Source organism: Parus major, chromosome 11, assembly GCF_001522545.3.
Source record: "Parus major isolate Abel chromosome 11, Parus_major1.1, whole genome shotgun sequence".
NCBI lineage: Eukaryota > Metazoa > Chordata > Aves > Passeriformes > Paridae > Parus > Parus major.
Window position 1 is genome coordinate 5,732,029 of NC_031780.1, and position 15,327 is coordinate 5,747,355.

Below are 15,327 nucleotides of genomic sequence, written 5' to 3' on the forward strand. Positions count from 1 at the left end.
AGAAAATAATGACCACATCCAAACCATCTGTTAGAAAAAAATAGAATTACTCAAACCAAAATGATGAGAACAAGAGGAGACTACAATTAAAAACATATAACTTATCACTAGCACTTCTCTAAAATCCTAAAAGCAGCAATTTGAGCCCCAGAAAACACATAAAGAAGTAAGCAATCTGTTTGTCTATGTTTAGAACACAAAAAAATAAAGGTCTAAAAGCAATAAGCTCTGACAAAAAAAACATATCCCTAGAGCATACCACTGAAAAGGGTTCTTTAAATCTTCTGAAACACATCTATTGACATCTGTGGAGATCAACATTTTCTTTTTCTTTATTGCATATTTTTTTCCAGTGTAAAAGAAGTGAATGAGAGGAAGGCTGCCTGAGATTACAGAAGGAATAGAGGTGGTGTAGAGGGACTCCCTGCTGGGAAACAAGCAGTTGTGGAAAGGACTGAACTCCCAGGTGCTCACTGAGCATGGGAACAAAGCAGAGACTATAATTTTAAGGCTGATCCAATGTTATATCCAATTTTTATTTCACAGAGCAAGCTCTAACTATTACAAAACCTGTAACAACTGGGCAGCTGACCCCTCACTGGTGGGGCTTTGCCAGCACAGGTCTGGAAGTGTTTTACAAATTATAGAATATAAATATTAGCAAACACTTAAAGTGAGTTTATTGGTTTTGTCAGGGAGCTTTTGTTCAGTTTGGAGTTTTTCTGGTTGGTTGATTGGTTTCAGTTTTTTGGGGGGAGGAGTTGTTTGTTTATTTGTTTGTTTAAGTAGGGAAATAAGGGTGAAAGATGAGATTAAGAAACTCTCTAAATCTCACATGACAAATAAATAAATGGCCACACAGAGCAAGGGAACAAGGAAGAACCTATCTGTAAGCAAGGCTGACATCCTGCAAGAGGTTCAGTGGTAAATTATCCTTCTGCATATTGGGCACGAACAGAAATTAGATGACGGAGTGGAAAAAGTGGACATTCATGAACAAGTAGTAAATTATCTGATGTACAAAAGGCACTGCTGGAAACCACCATGTTCTCCTAATCATTGAATTTTCTCTAAAAATTTGCTACCAGTTCTTAAACGAGTTTCCAAATGATTAATTGGAATTTGCATTTTAATTTAATTTGTTTCTGAGATTTGCCACTCTTTCTCCCTTCCTCTGGCTTCCCAAAGCTGGAATCCACAAGCATTCTGAATGAAATCCCTTTGGGTCTCATCACTGGAATCAAAGGAAAACAAATGTCTGGGGGAAAAGGTTATTCTGGAAATCAGGTCTGTTGAAAGGAGCTGACATATTGCACAGCAATGCAGCTTGATTGGTTGTAGCTGTCATTTTTCTGTATCTTATAAAGGAATACAAAACTATATCTTAGCTATGGCAGCCAAAACAAGACTTCTTAAAAATAAACAGTCTTGAAAACCATTTGGCCAATTTATACGGCAATTAGGTGAGGCTCTTCCTCACTGTACACTTCCTATTTTACTAGTAAATAGCAGCTAGAATAACTTGGCTGGAGACTGATAACCAGCTTCTGAAGGCTGAAGCATCACAACTCCAGACTTCCTCCACGCTCAAGAAAGGCTTGTCTTTAATGACCTCACAAGTTTTATTTCATAACATCTCTGCATGGCTTTTCTCAATGTATTTTTCCAATTTTTCCCTTCAGAGAGAAGATCAGTGCTCATTTAAGAGAGCTGAGAAACAGTTCAGATGGATGGGTTTGGTCACTCTCCAGTGACATCCATGCAGTTTATTACATAAGCAGTTTACTGCAGTGAAGTCATTACACTGCATCCACAGAGCAGCCTCTGTTTGACTCCTCAGCTCCTGTTTAACCACTTCCCTCCAAACAGGTGAGTGTGCTTTCTTACTCTAACAAACCTTTACTTTGCCATTTGTTTCCAGCTGACATTTCCTTTCTTCCTTTTCTGTTTGTTTTTTTTTTTTTTTTTTTTTTTTTAATTTTTGTTAATATACTGCAGGTGATTACATAAGTGATTTATTACAGGAACCTTACTGCATGAGGGGCAAAACTTGCTTAAAAGAAATCCAACAGCTACAGTATTCCCTTAGGGCAAAATGTACTTCCACTTAATTTTTGTACTGTGTATTACATACCATATAATTGCTTAAAACAGAAGCTACACATACAAATTTTGCTTGGCACCAGATACCTGGCTTCAGAGAGCACACTCAAGTTACATGCTGTGTTTTGCTACAAATCCATTGCACCACCTAAAGTATTTCAAAGAGATCACTAATAGAAATATTTTGAACTACCTAAAATAAATCAGCAAGTAAGCAAACCACAGTATTTTGCTAAAGGTTATATTAAAATAAGCCACAGTGTTCCTGAAAGATATTTTATATGTGCATGGCTTTAGCGTTCCCCATGCCCTTTTTCCAATGCACTAAATAAAATCATGAGACAAACTTCAGAGATGGAAAATATCTGCTAGATCATTTAGACCATCCCAGTGCCAGTTCAGGATTTTTGCCTTTATTTTCTAGTGTTTTGTCAAACCTACTTTTAAATACGCTGTATGTTCCAAGTAATGAGATTTCCACTACTTTCCCCTGGGAAATACATTTATATAACAACTTTCTTCCCCAAGGATCCCAAAGTGTTTTATAAAAATATACATACAAATCACTTCCCCACTGGAGTACAATCACTTACGAGGCACAGGGTGGCAGCCAGGAGGGAAATGATACACAGGACTCTGCAAATTTATAGCAGGAGGGAAAATCCTGCCCAAGGACAGAGGGGCAAATCCCTATCCTGACAACAAATGCCAGGAACTCCCACACATCCACAGACAGCAAACAGAAGCGTGGTTTCAATCTGCACCTGCAGAAAGGAGCTTGGGCACCTCCATAGGCAAAGGATAACTTGGAGAGGTTTTGAGCACACAGTCATGACAACCTGGAGTAGCTTAACAAATTAAATATGTCATCCTGGTAGGAATACCAGAACAGGGACTGGATTCCTGAAACTGACTTGAGGACTGTGCTTGGATCATTCCATCACTCACTGACACTGATGTCAGGGCAGTCCTGGCTGCTCCCAGCTACCCCAGGTCCACTCACAGCCCTTGTGTCATTTATTTACTGCTCGACACTGGCAAAGCAGAGCCCATCCACAGAGGGACTGCCTGCTGCTACCCCTGGGCAGCCAGGGAAGAGAGGGGAAACAAATCCAGAAGGAAGGAAGGATGGCTTGGTGCTGGTAGATTGATGTGTTTAAGACTGAACGCCATTGTACATTAAAAGATCAGAGTATTATAAGGGCTAGGAAGCAAATAATGCCAGAAACTACATCATATTTGGAAGGTTAACAGTTTCCAAGTTCAAACCCTTTGGGTGGAGTTCTGGAATTTTCAGTGCAGATGGTTTGTAGGCAGAGGTTGAGGGTAATAAGAGGGTCAAACCTCATTATCAGCATTGTTTTAGCAACCTTTGCTCATCTTAGCGAGAGAATGAGAGGAAACAGGACAATCTGTGCTCTGAATCTTCCTTTTGTTGAGTTTGGGCATGAGACTTTTAACAGACCTCCAGTCTCCTTGCCCATTGCCAGGGCTCAGCTAGGAGCTAGTCTTATATACAGGACATAAGTGATATGTACAAGTGATTAGAGCATCCTGTTCTCACTAGAGAGGCCAGATGCAGCTTCTTGGATTCTCTCCACCATGAAGTACACAGGGTATTGGTAAAGACTAATAGATTCTGAAATAAACCATGTTAGATAGCTCTGAATCACAGCCATTAAGCAGACTTTTAGGATAGATGAACAAAGGAAGTATTTTCCACCTCCCCTAAAAATTGTTAATTTTCTGCACTCTAATGGTGGGACACCATGTCAGTCAATTGACTCAAGAAGTCACAATGCAAAGTCTTCTACCCTGCTCTGTGTTATTAACCTGAAAATCAAACTTAGCTGTTGTGCACAAGCACTCCCACTCTCCCAGGCTGCAGTACAACGTGCCAAGACTGACCATGGCTTGGCAAGTGTTCATCTGCCCTTGCCTTCAGCCACCAGCAGAGATGCACCATTCCTCTCCCTTCACAAAACAAGCACATTACTTAAAATGCAGAAACAAGGTCTCATCCTAGAAATGGAATTTAACAGGTGGACGTTAATGCTCCTCATTAACAAATCCCTTTCCTGTCTGTCTGTCCCTCCTGATTACAGCAGCACAGGCAGTGACAAGCCATTTGATCCAGTGGTGCTGAGAGTCTTCATGCAGAGGTGAGTCTTTGATCCTTCCCAGTGTTGAAGGACCACGATGCGATTTCAGAGGGCTTTGCATAAGTTTCAAGCTTGTGGGATTATGGGTGCATAGTACAGCTCCTAAATGTCTCCAGCACTGGCAGGATGGTGTTGACAATGGGGTATTGGTAATGCACAGGGGGGAGCTGAGTCATTTTCCAAAGCCTGCCCCAAACCATGAGCTGATAGCTCCTGATGAAAATGAGCATGAAATATTTTAGACACACAAGGAGAAACTTTGGTCACAGGGACACAGAAGGGTCAGAATGACAAGGTCCTGATTGCTCCAAGCCCATGGCCCAAGCAGGTCTGAGAGAGCAAAGGAGTTCATGTGTCTGAAAATACTGGATTCTAACACTTTTAATCCTGACAATCAGATACCTACATATTAAACTCTGCTACAAAGACAAGGCAGACACAGGGCTGCAGGAAGAGGTAGAGTGCTTCAGCAGTTTTGCATGACAACAAAATGAGCAGCAAAACATTCACAGGGTACTGTTGAGTTGTAAACTATTACTGCTCTATTAGGGGTTAGAAAGTCTGCAACATGATAGAGCCAAGCAATATCATTTTTCCATGGGTAGAGTCATGCAGATACACACACCCTCCAAATTAATTTATTTACATCGTTTTGTTTCCAAAGATCCTCCACCATGTGTATGTTGAGGAGCTGCCCAGGCCAGACAAGCAGATGTTCTACAGAGTTTGGATCCTGACAGCCCATTCTCCAACCATTTCTGACAGCTAAATAATCACTCAGTGCCAAAGCAGCACATTTAACTTAAGGGCTGCCAGAAATCAGATACCCACGCCTGTTTTCTTAAGGAGTACAAGGATATGAAAACCAGGAGTGGCATCATCCACTGCCAGATACACTTACATCCTCCTCACACACAGCATGAACATCATGTGAGTCCATCGTTAGGATGAACTAGGACATCCTAGGTTATTTGTCATTAAATTAGACAGAAGTGATGAAGTAGGCTGTGGAGAATTCTAAGCTATGAAAACAATTACAGTGTTCCAACTGCACATATTCATATCCCATACTATCTCAAGGAATACTTTTTTAAAAAAAAAAAATAAATCTAATTTTGTGTCAATTACATCACCCAAGTGCAGAAAATCATGGCTCTCAGACAAAAAAAAAAGACACTATAAAAATTTACCAATCAATGCAAAAGGAGAAAGCAACCAACCCAACTGATGAAAACTCCTTCTCTAATGCCTAATTTATAGGAATTAAATCTGCTTCCACAAAGGGCAGATTTTATTTTCTAGATAAAATTATAAGTGTATAAAAGGAAATTAATTAAATTCCATTGGAGAAAGCATAGCTGAAGCACAGAAAGATGATTCACTCTTCACTCAGTTTGGACTTAGAATCACAGAATCAATAAGACTTTTAAGATCATCAGGCCAGCACCCCCATCATGTTCACCCCTAAACCACATCCCCAAGTGTCTGCCTTCATCCATGGTGAACTGAGGGAGGCTCATCTGTTCATCCAGCACATTTTTGCTATTTAGGAGCTTCACAGCAGATGACTGCAAGGAGGAGCTGGGAAGAGGAATGAAATTTTTGCCACTTTACCAGTAATCTGTCAGACAAGACCACTGCTTTTTACATTTTTGAACCCCCATGGCCTTCCACCATACTTGTAGGTGAGCAGCAAAGTTGCCCCCAGTGCCTGCCAAATTAAACTGCAGCTCCTTGAGAGCCCCTGTGAACAGCTCCTGCAAAGCACAGTGCCCATAAACACCTTCCTGCAATTCACAGAGATCTCTTTAATAAATTAACAAAGCTGTCACAGAAGTATAAATGGGAAATCATTTTTTTAAATAGAACCATTTAAGATCACACAATTTCAGAAGCCTTTTGCAACATTTTATAATTCCTTTAGGCCACTGCAGGTCTCCTTTACACTTGTGACGATGCCCCTTTCAATTTGCATTTAAAAGACAGTAAATTGCAGGGTTCATAAACATTTTTATAGTGATTTATTGAAGACTAGAATGTCACTCCTGTTCTTCACACTTTAGCAGTCCTGGGAATCGGCTGCAGGGCTGTATGTGTAATCTTGCTTTACCCATAAACTATACAAGAACAAGGCAGTTCTGAAACCTATTATTTATTTATTTTTTCTTGCTTAAAAGACATTGGTGGCACTATTTTACATCTATATTTATCTTTCAGTTATAAGATGACCCATTTTATTCAGCCTTCAAGTTATAACCAGGTTTCCACAATTTACAAAGTACTTGGTTTGCAAATTAGAACTGTTCAGAGACAGGATTGCATTATGCCAATGAACAAAGGATTCTTTCTCTTCTCTTTTTAATAAAACACACAAAATCCACAGAATATTGGATTTATTATCACCACTAGATAACTTTACCATATAGGAATGTACTGAGGTTTTTCTTTTATTTAAAACCTAAACCACAGAAATGCACTGTGAAACTTCAGCTAGAGAATATTCTAAGGTTCTGCTCCTTCAAAGACAAAAGGGAAAATGTTCATTGCAGTTGGACCTCTGATACTCCTATCCTCCTTCACAGGCAACAAAGTCACAAAAGAAGGTAAACAGTGCCAAGAAGTGTTGTTTATAAGGGCACTGTGATCTTTCCTGCATCCCAGTGGAGCTTTACCAGGGGGAATCTAGAAACCTCCCTGCACAAACAGTGTAGGAAAAAAAAAAAAAAAAAAAAAAAAAAAAAGAAAAAAAAAAAAAAAAAAAAAAAAAAAAAAAAAAAAAAAAAAGGAAAAAAAAAAAAAAAAAAGCCTGCACCTCATTTGCCCTTCCAGTGACCAGGAGGGAGTATTTCTTTCTACTTTTTTCACATTACAATAATGGCTTCACAGCTCTTGAAAAGAGCGCTAGTGCACCAGCAAATGGTGCATGACACGCTGAAGCCCTGGTCTTTGTCGCAACAGCTCCGCTCCAAAGAAAGTCCTTCCTTGCCTTCTTTTCCTTGCCATTAACTGTGATGAAATGAGTTTTTCCCCCTTTTGATTCCACCCCCCTCGCTGTCTATTACAGTCTGACCTGATTGCACTTATGCACAGATTATTTCATAGAGACATCCTTTTATTCAGGTTTGCGAGTTTGCCTGCAAGGTTATCTGTTCACAAAGCAACGCCTCATCCCTCGTACTCATTTTTTTTGAAATCTGATCTCATTGATAAGAACAAGACCATTCGCATTGCATTTGTCAGATAAGTAGCTCCATGCCAGAGTCATAATTTTTTGTGACTATTGTCAGGGCTCCAGTTAAAATACATCAACCGATAAAAATGCAAGTATTGTAGAAATAACCTTGCATCAGAAGTGTTGGCCCTCCAGTTTTTCCAAGGCACGTTATGTCCTTTCCCTTAATAACAATTTATTATAGTCAGAGCATCTTCACTTTTTCACAGGAATTATTTGTAAGAACTATTTTAAAATATTCCTATTCTGGTGCTACCATTGGTAGCACCGAACTTTTAAGGAAATAAATAAGTGGAGGGGATCAATGTCGCACTTATCGGTTGGATGGGGGTTTGATTCATGTTAAGCACACGCTTTACTCCGTTCTGATGTGCAAGCAGCAATAACAAACAGATAAATCTCGTCAGCAGCACACGCCGAGCAGCGCGGAGAGGACGCGGCCAGAGCCGCAGCTCTGCTCGTGTGATCCAACACCGAGGAGACCTCGGCAGTGCCAGGAATATCTCCAAGTTTGTTCGTGAGAGAACGCTCTGCCCCAGCGCAGCCGAGCCCAAAATGCAGCGGGGGAAGCGAGCACAGAGGTCAAAATCCTCCGGCAGGGGGATAAATAAACCAGCCTGGAGCTGAGCTCCCCGCATCACCTTCCATGGATACACGGCGGGGAGCTCCCCGCATCACCTTCCATGGATACACGGCGGAGCTCCCCGCATCACCTGCCATGGATACACAGCGGAGCTCCCCGCATCACCTTCCATGGATTCACAGCGGAGCTCCCCGCATCACCTGCCATGGATACACGGCGGAGCTCCCCGCATCACCTGCCATGGATACAGGGAGGCAGCGGCGCGCCTCCTCACCTGCAGAGCGGCAGGGTTTGCTGGAGATGGGAGCACAAAGCGGAGGCGAGGGGAGCAGCTGATGCCCCTGAAGCGCTGCTGTGGCGGCGGTGGCAGCGCACAAAGGAGCGGAGCGGAGCGGGCAGGGCTGGCAGCGCTCGGAGCAGCGCCGGGCCCGGCTCGGCCGCGGTGCGATGCTGCCGCACACGCGGGCCTGCAGCTGATAACGCTGTAATAGTCCTCCTTTGAGGACCGGGGCTCCTGTGTGCTGATTACCCATTTATCACACCTGGCAGCCCTGCTGAACTATAATTACTCTTCTCTTATCCTGCCGCACTGTCATGTCCGAGAGGAGAAGAGAGGCAAAGGCTCCTGCTAATGACACATTACCCTCTTGACAAGCACTTGAAGGTTTTATTGTAAATATTCAAGATATAAAACATCTGAGATTCCCTTTTTAATTATAAAAAGCAATTTTCCGTGGCTCCCGTTCGCCCCCTCCGCCGCCACCAATGGTAAAGTTTAGGCGCCGTTATCCTTCGCTTCCTGCAAACAAACCCGGCTCCTTTGTCATCATAACCCATTGCTGGGAGGGAACTCCACTATCTCAGGGAAATTATCAAATGTAACGCCTGGAAAATGTGCCTTTTGAACACGTTTCGCTATCCTACAAAAGTTACATTGCTGCCCCCCCCCAAAAAAGGGGGAAATGTGCATTTATATTAAGAAATTAGGAAGAGGAGGAAGGAGAGAAAAAGTCCTGAGCAAATGGGTGGTGAATGAGTCTTTCATTGGGTGGCTCTTGGGAGATGTGCCTCTTATTGAGAGGAAAGGTCTTGCATAAACTAAAAATTAAAGATATGTGAGGTGCTGTGGTACATCCAGCCTATTTATTGGTCTCCAGATGGAGGGCTCTGAAGCCAAAGACTTATTCTCCCTTGCTTTCACTATCAGCTGTGAGCCAAAAAATTCCCCAAAAGAATAGGGAATCCTAAACACTGTGATGCGGAGAACTAAAAACCTGAACAATCTTTAACTGAGATACACAAGACAGTCATTAATACTCCAGCCCCTACAATGATGGTACCAAGCATTATTACATGTTATATATGTTCATTCCTACACCCATAATGGCATACAGTGCTCTAGCAAAAAACTACAGCAGAATTCCTGGAAATCTAGGAATTTGCCTAACCTATAGTTTGTCATCCTAGAAACTCGATACCTAGACTGATTTCACTCTCAGCTAGAAACATGAACAGACAGGAAAAAAGCTATAGGAAAAATTAAGCTGAAAATGGAAATTAATCCATTCAAGTGCATCCACAAGTCCACCAAGAAAACCAAATTTCAATGTGTCTTAAAGACAAGGAGTCTTTAAGCATTTCAGAGGGATCTGATTGAAGTCAGGACGCTGTGCAAAAGGAATCCATGGACAGCTCATCCCAAACCTTCTCATTACACTTCTTTGTAGCAGCAGTCTGCTCATACTTGGCTTATTTACTGATCTTCCTTGAATTCTAAGAGTTGCCCACAGTGAGAGGAAAGATGATGTGACAGATACAGGAACTGTCCATTAGAAATTGGTGTCCTGGGTCCTTGCCTAGTTTGCTTAACAAGTGTAATGGCTGTGACCCACCCTGACAAGATCAGATGTGGGTTCCTTGTGAGGAGCCCAGCACCACCTCAGTGATGGCTGGGCAGCAGCCACGTGCTGCTGTGGGAATTGCAAACATTTAATGAACATAAACGTCCTACCAAACAGGCACACACGAGGATGGAAAACAGCAGCAATAAAAGTCCCTCAGTCTCACACCTAACAACTCAAGGCTATGCTTGGAACATGCACATGACTTAAAACAATGGATACAGCAGCTATTTTCTAACAGATCACATGGATTTGTATATACAACTGACTGCTCTATAAAATACATTGAGATAATTAGATAAAAGTTATTTGGTGCTATTAGAGGTGAATGATTCAAACTAATATTAGACTACAAATTACTGAACCCCCAAATGCCCAATCTTGGTGTCCTGTGGTTCCTACTTTGGGGTGAAACAGTCATTAGCACTTCACACGCTCTTAATAAAAGAAATTGCAGCAGTCAGGCTTAAAATGACCATTTTCTCCATCTATTTAAAAGGATTTGAGGTTCCTAGACTGAAATATTAACAGCCTTGCTGAACCAGAATTATTCTGCTTCTCTCGCTTTCTGCCTGCTTCTGTCAGAAAGCCACGGAGCATAGAATGGCAGCGCACAGCTAACCAGATAATTGATATCTCCCCAGCCTATTCACGGTGGGAATCTGTCAGTTAGAGTCTAAAGACACATACACACACTATGAAAATGAACTTACATAAGTCTTCCTGTGAACCGAATGCAGCCAACATTTTGATGTTTAATTGGCTGGGTTCGGTTTACCAGCGCACACGTGTATTCCAGGGGCTGCGCGCCGCACTCCGGCTCCTCCTGACAGATCTATTTAGTCGGGAGGAGGTGTATTTTCCCAAGGTAATTGCTCAGAATCATGCTTCCAAAGCCAAACTGATTCAAACTTTGCTTATTCACTCCTTGCAGACACACGGGTAGGACTATTTGAAAGCAAATGAAAAATCCATAGATCAATGTATGGAGCCTTCCCCACACAGTGCCACAGAGGGAGTCTATTTCAAACAGGGCTGGTTGTCAGCAGCAGTTACTGCCAGCATCTTTTTAAATATACATCTTTCAGAGCAATGCAGGTCTTTGAGATAATGAAAGATTTGCAACTACTATATTATCCACCGAGAAGAAATACACCGACTCAAATTGGGCACACTCCCACACGTAGGTCCTTGCTAAGTATGAGGAAAAAATAATTGACAGTTATTCAACTATTTGTGAATATTTTTTTACCTAGACTTATTCCCCTAATTAATAGGGCTTGTCTGATAAAGTGTGATTTTTAGAGACTTTTTCCTATGGACTTAGTGGCTCGATGTGAAAGCATTTGGAAATAATTTCCTTTCACCTGACATGGCATACACAATCCCAAATTCCTCATTTTACACCTCTTTGGCTTCAAATCAACAACTTAAAAAAGGCTTAGACTGTCTCATATATGTCACAAAGACTAGGGATAAAACTCATGTTTTACTTTTCTGCACAGCAGAATGGGTTCTAGGTCTTTCTATTGCTGAACCAAATATCTACTCAGCATTTCCTAAAGTTTCTCATCAATTTAGATAATCAAGACATATTTGACTTTCTTTTCTCTCTCTTCCCTCAGGACTGTAACAAAATGGAATGATTTCCAGAGATGTTGGTCTCATTCTGAGTCCAAAACACAGCACTGTAACAGCTACTGGAAGAAAGGAACACTATGATAGCTGAAAGCAGCAAGCCATGACTCAAAATCATTTTGATAGAGAGGCTTTACACTCGTGCTACTCAAGGAAGGACAGGAAATTACAGGAAATTTTAATCACAGGGGGAGGTAAAAAACATCAGCACCCTTCCTAGTGCTGGCCAGGGTGGGCTTGCACTCCTGGGTTACACAGGGTGTTTGCACCACAACATCCATGAGCAGTTTCCTCCCCCACAGGTTGGATCAGGACAGCATTCCCACTGTGCTGGCAATGCCTTTGGTAACTGGCAGCTTTGAGAGGCAGTAAAACTTGGACAGGGAACACCTGCAACTGTGCTGGGGAAAGGAAACACAAGCTCTTCTGCATGCCCTGGGTTGCAATCCTTCATGGTTTCTTGGTTGTAGATGGTACTGTCAAATTTTCCCACCATACCCTATCAACCTGTCTTGATTCACCCAGGATTTAAAAAGATGACACTGTGACACATCTGGAGGAAGAGCTATAGGGACTATAGGGAATGATCAGCTCCCTGCTCCCAGAACTGAAGCACTTCTTCCTGACACCACTCCCAGAGTGTCCCTTCAAGCCCTTCCTTTTCCAAGACAATTACACAAAGGACTGAGTGTCACTCACAGCTTCCCTCCTCCATCTCCTGGACCACAACACACCTCAGAACCTGCAGGGCCTGCTGACAGTCCAGGTAAACACAGGAGTATGTTTCCAATTTATGTCTCTTTATTTTGTCTCTTCTGAAAATACAAGCTAATGGAAAAATATTTTTACACGTTATTAAGGCACATTAATGATAAAACTAGTGAGCATTAGTTCCAGAAGGGCACATTTTCTGTAATGATGAAGAACGATGTATAAATTAACATTACAGAGCTCCACAGGTCCGTTTCTGAGCCAACCATGATTAAATTAACTACAAAAAGATACTTGACACAACCAGTGCCACACTTGACTGAATTTGGGAGTCATGTAGGGATCTTACTGAAAACCAGGATGCTAAATAAATCCATCTTACAATAGTGATCATGTTCATGTGTATTATTTAATACAGTGGGGTGCTTATTCCATTGTTAGCATTTCACAAAATGCTACCAAAAGAAAATAAATTGTGCCTTCACCTCCATCCACCACTCTGCTAATAAACTGGAGTTTTTCCCAAATGCATGGCCTTGAAACAATAAATACTTAAGCTTTTCACAGAACCTTTTTTTAAAAAGGCATAGCATATTTTAGAGATTTCAGCTATCACTTAACACATATTAATTTGACTCATCAGATACTCATATTTCACCATCTGATCTGGAAGCCAGTTAATCAATTGACTGGTTTATTCCTGTATATTCCAGTACATTTTACTGAATTCAGTAAATGACTATCAATTCATTTTGTTAACAGGCTGGTTTCTTCATTGGGCTTAATTTAATTTGATTTCACTGTAACAGCTGACATATGAGGATATTACAAAAAAAAACCAGGGTACTTCTGCACAAAAGCAACTTCTTGGAAGCAGGATAAAGACACTCAGAGAGCTATGCTTTCTGCTTAATTTTTTTGCCTCTAAAAAAACAAAGCTACTTGAAAGAAGAAAGTTAAGAGTAAGTTAATTGCTTAACAAACCATAAAAAAACATAGAAAAGAACTAAAAAGAGAATAGGGACACTCAAACTAGTGAAAATTCAGGACTATTTTTAATAATTGGAGTTCTTAGGGGCATAAGAATTATATATCAGTTTAAAAGCATGTGTAGTGTTTTGAACTTTACAGCAAAAAAAAAAAAAAAAAAATCTGCTTCAATTCTTTTCTCCCCTGAAAAGATAATTTCCCCTCAAAGGCCACAAGCTTCCTATAACATGTTTTCAGAACTACAGAACTGAACTGAGAGTTGAAAACTTTCATTTATAGAGCAAAAGGCTCAAGAAAAAAAAAAAAAAAGGACAAAAAACCACCCCATCCCAGAAATAAACCTGCCGTTGTCACATCCTTGTGAGACTGCAGGGTAATAAAACCTCATTGTTTTTTGTTTATCAGATAATATAAGTTATGAATTTTTAAAGGAATGTCTTTTACACCAGACAGGTTATTTCTGTAGGCTAATTTTTCATAGCCACTTTGCATTGAAACCTCCGGCTTCATGAAGATGATATTTCTAGAACAATTCTATTTTTCTTTTTTTATCACCTTAGTAGTCTTTTCCCAGCTGTATCCACAGGGGAATGGAAATACCCAATTGCAGACGTGACAGCGCTGACTTCTGCAAAGTAGCTTAATTACTCATTACGAGATTCCATCAACAGAAGCTCCGGTCTGTGGTTTTGTAATAAGTGCTGTTATCTTTCCTTGGATTTTCATTCCTTCACAAAGGGGGATATGGCAGTGCTTTCCACATCCACATTTTATATGGAGAGGAATGAGAGAATTTTAATGCATGAATTTGATGTCATTAACAATGCTGACAGCTGTTTAATCCCAGAGGAAACAACAGCTGAGTCCCAACTGCAGCACCACCACCACCACCAAATAACTAAATAAATAAATAAAATAAAATAAATTAACTCTTCAGTGCATCTCACTGGAGGTACACTATGAATCAAATCATACTTTACCTACAGCGTTTGTCAATCTTTTAGTTAGAGTATCAATAACCTCGACTGATAAAAATAAAAGCTACTTCATCCTGACTGCTAGACTTCAGTTCCAAAAACACATTTATTAAATGGTCCTCTTCTAAATTAACCATTAATTAAATTGAATTCCCCTTCAAACACATTGAGAAATAAACCAGCAAAACAAATAGTAATGATAATAATATAAGCTATAAATATAGGTGAAGCTGAGTTCTGAGAAATAATGTAGATTAATCCAAAAGGGATGGCATAAAAATACACTTAAAATGGATCCTCCAGCAGAAGTAGAAAATACAACATGGGTTATGCTGCAACTCTGCTACTGTCTAATTTAAAATAGAATATTTAGATACAAGCCAATGACAGCAAATTTGCTTTTGTTCTGTTCCCCCCTCCACACACACACACTACAAGGACTTTTTAAGGGTATGGAATGAAAAGGAGTACTTATAATATGTATATTTAGGATACATATTATATAATGTGCATATTTAGGATATATATCTTTAATCCATCTCTTTTTTTCACTGGTTATGCCATCATTTCCCATGTACATGGTTTTTTGAGTTTTGCTACTGACTCAAATATTAAAAGACCCAAGCTATAGCTGATTGAGACATATCTTTACAATCTGCAGCCTCATGTAACAGATAAAGCTTCCTAAGCTCTGCCTTGGGAAGGCTCCCATCCATTTAGAACACTAGACTTTAAACAGATGTCCAAAGTATTCACGTTATAAACTGCAACATTATATGAATTTAAATCTCCCTCTTTGTCTGACCATCCTCTCTTTAACAGCAGCTGTTCCCCTTCCTCTGGCTGCCTCTGCAGCTCCCCTTTCCCAGGGCACCCCTGCCCCATCCCCGGTGGCAGGGAGGGTTCTGGGGGACAGGGATGTCCAAGGGGGACAGCAGGAGCTCTGAGCTCTGGGGCTGAACTTGATGAACTCCAGTCCCTGCATCATGAAGAGCACAAAGGTCTCCCTATTCCACTCAATGAGGTGGCT

The 15,327-nt window shown here is 40.8% G+C and overlaps 1 protein-coding gene and 1 long non-coding RNA gene across 2 annotated transcripts in view; one reads left to right on the top strand and one right to left on the bottom strand.

The window, feature by feature from the left end:
• WWOX (WW domain containing oxidoreductase) overlaps positions 1–15,327 on the bottom strand; it is a 473,213-nt gene that overhangs the window by 112,797 nt on the left and 345,089 nt on the right. The window lies entirely within an intron of this gene.
• LOC107209794 lies at positions 1,794–12,718 on the top strand. The gene is made up of 3 exons (XR_001523713.3): positions 1,794–1,869; positions 4,209–4,265; positions 7,908–12,718. It is a non-coding gene; the product is annotated as an uncharacterized LOC107209794 (long non-coding RNA).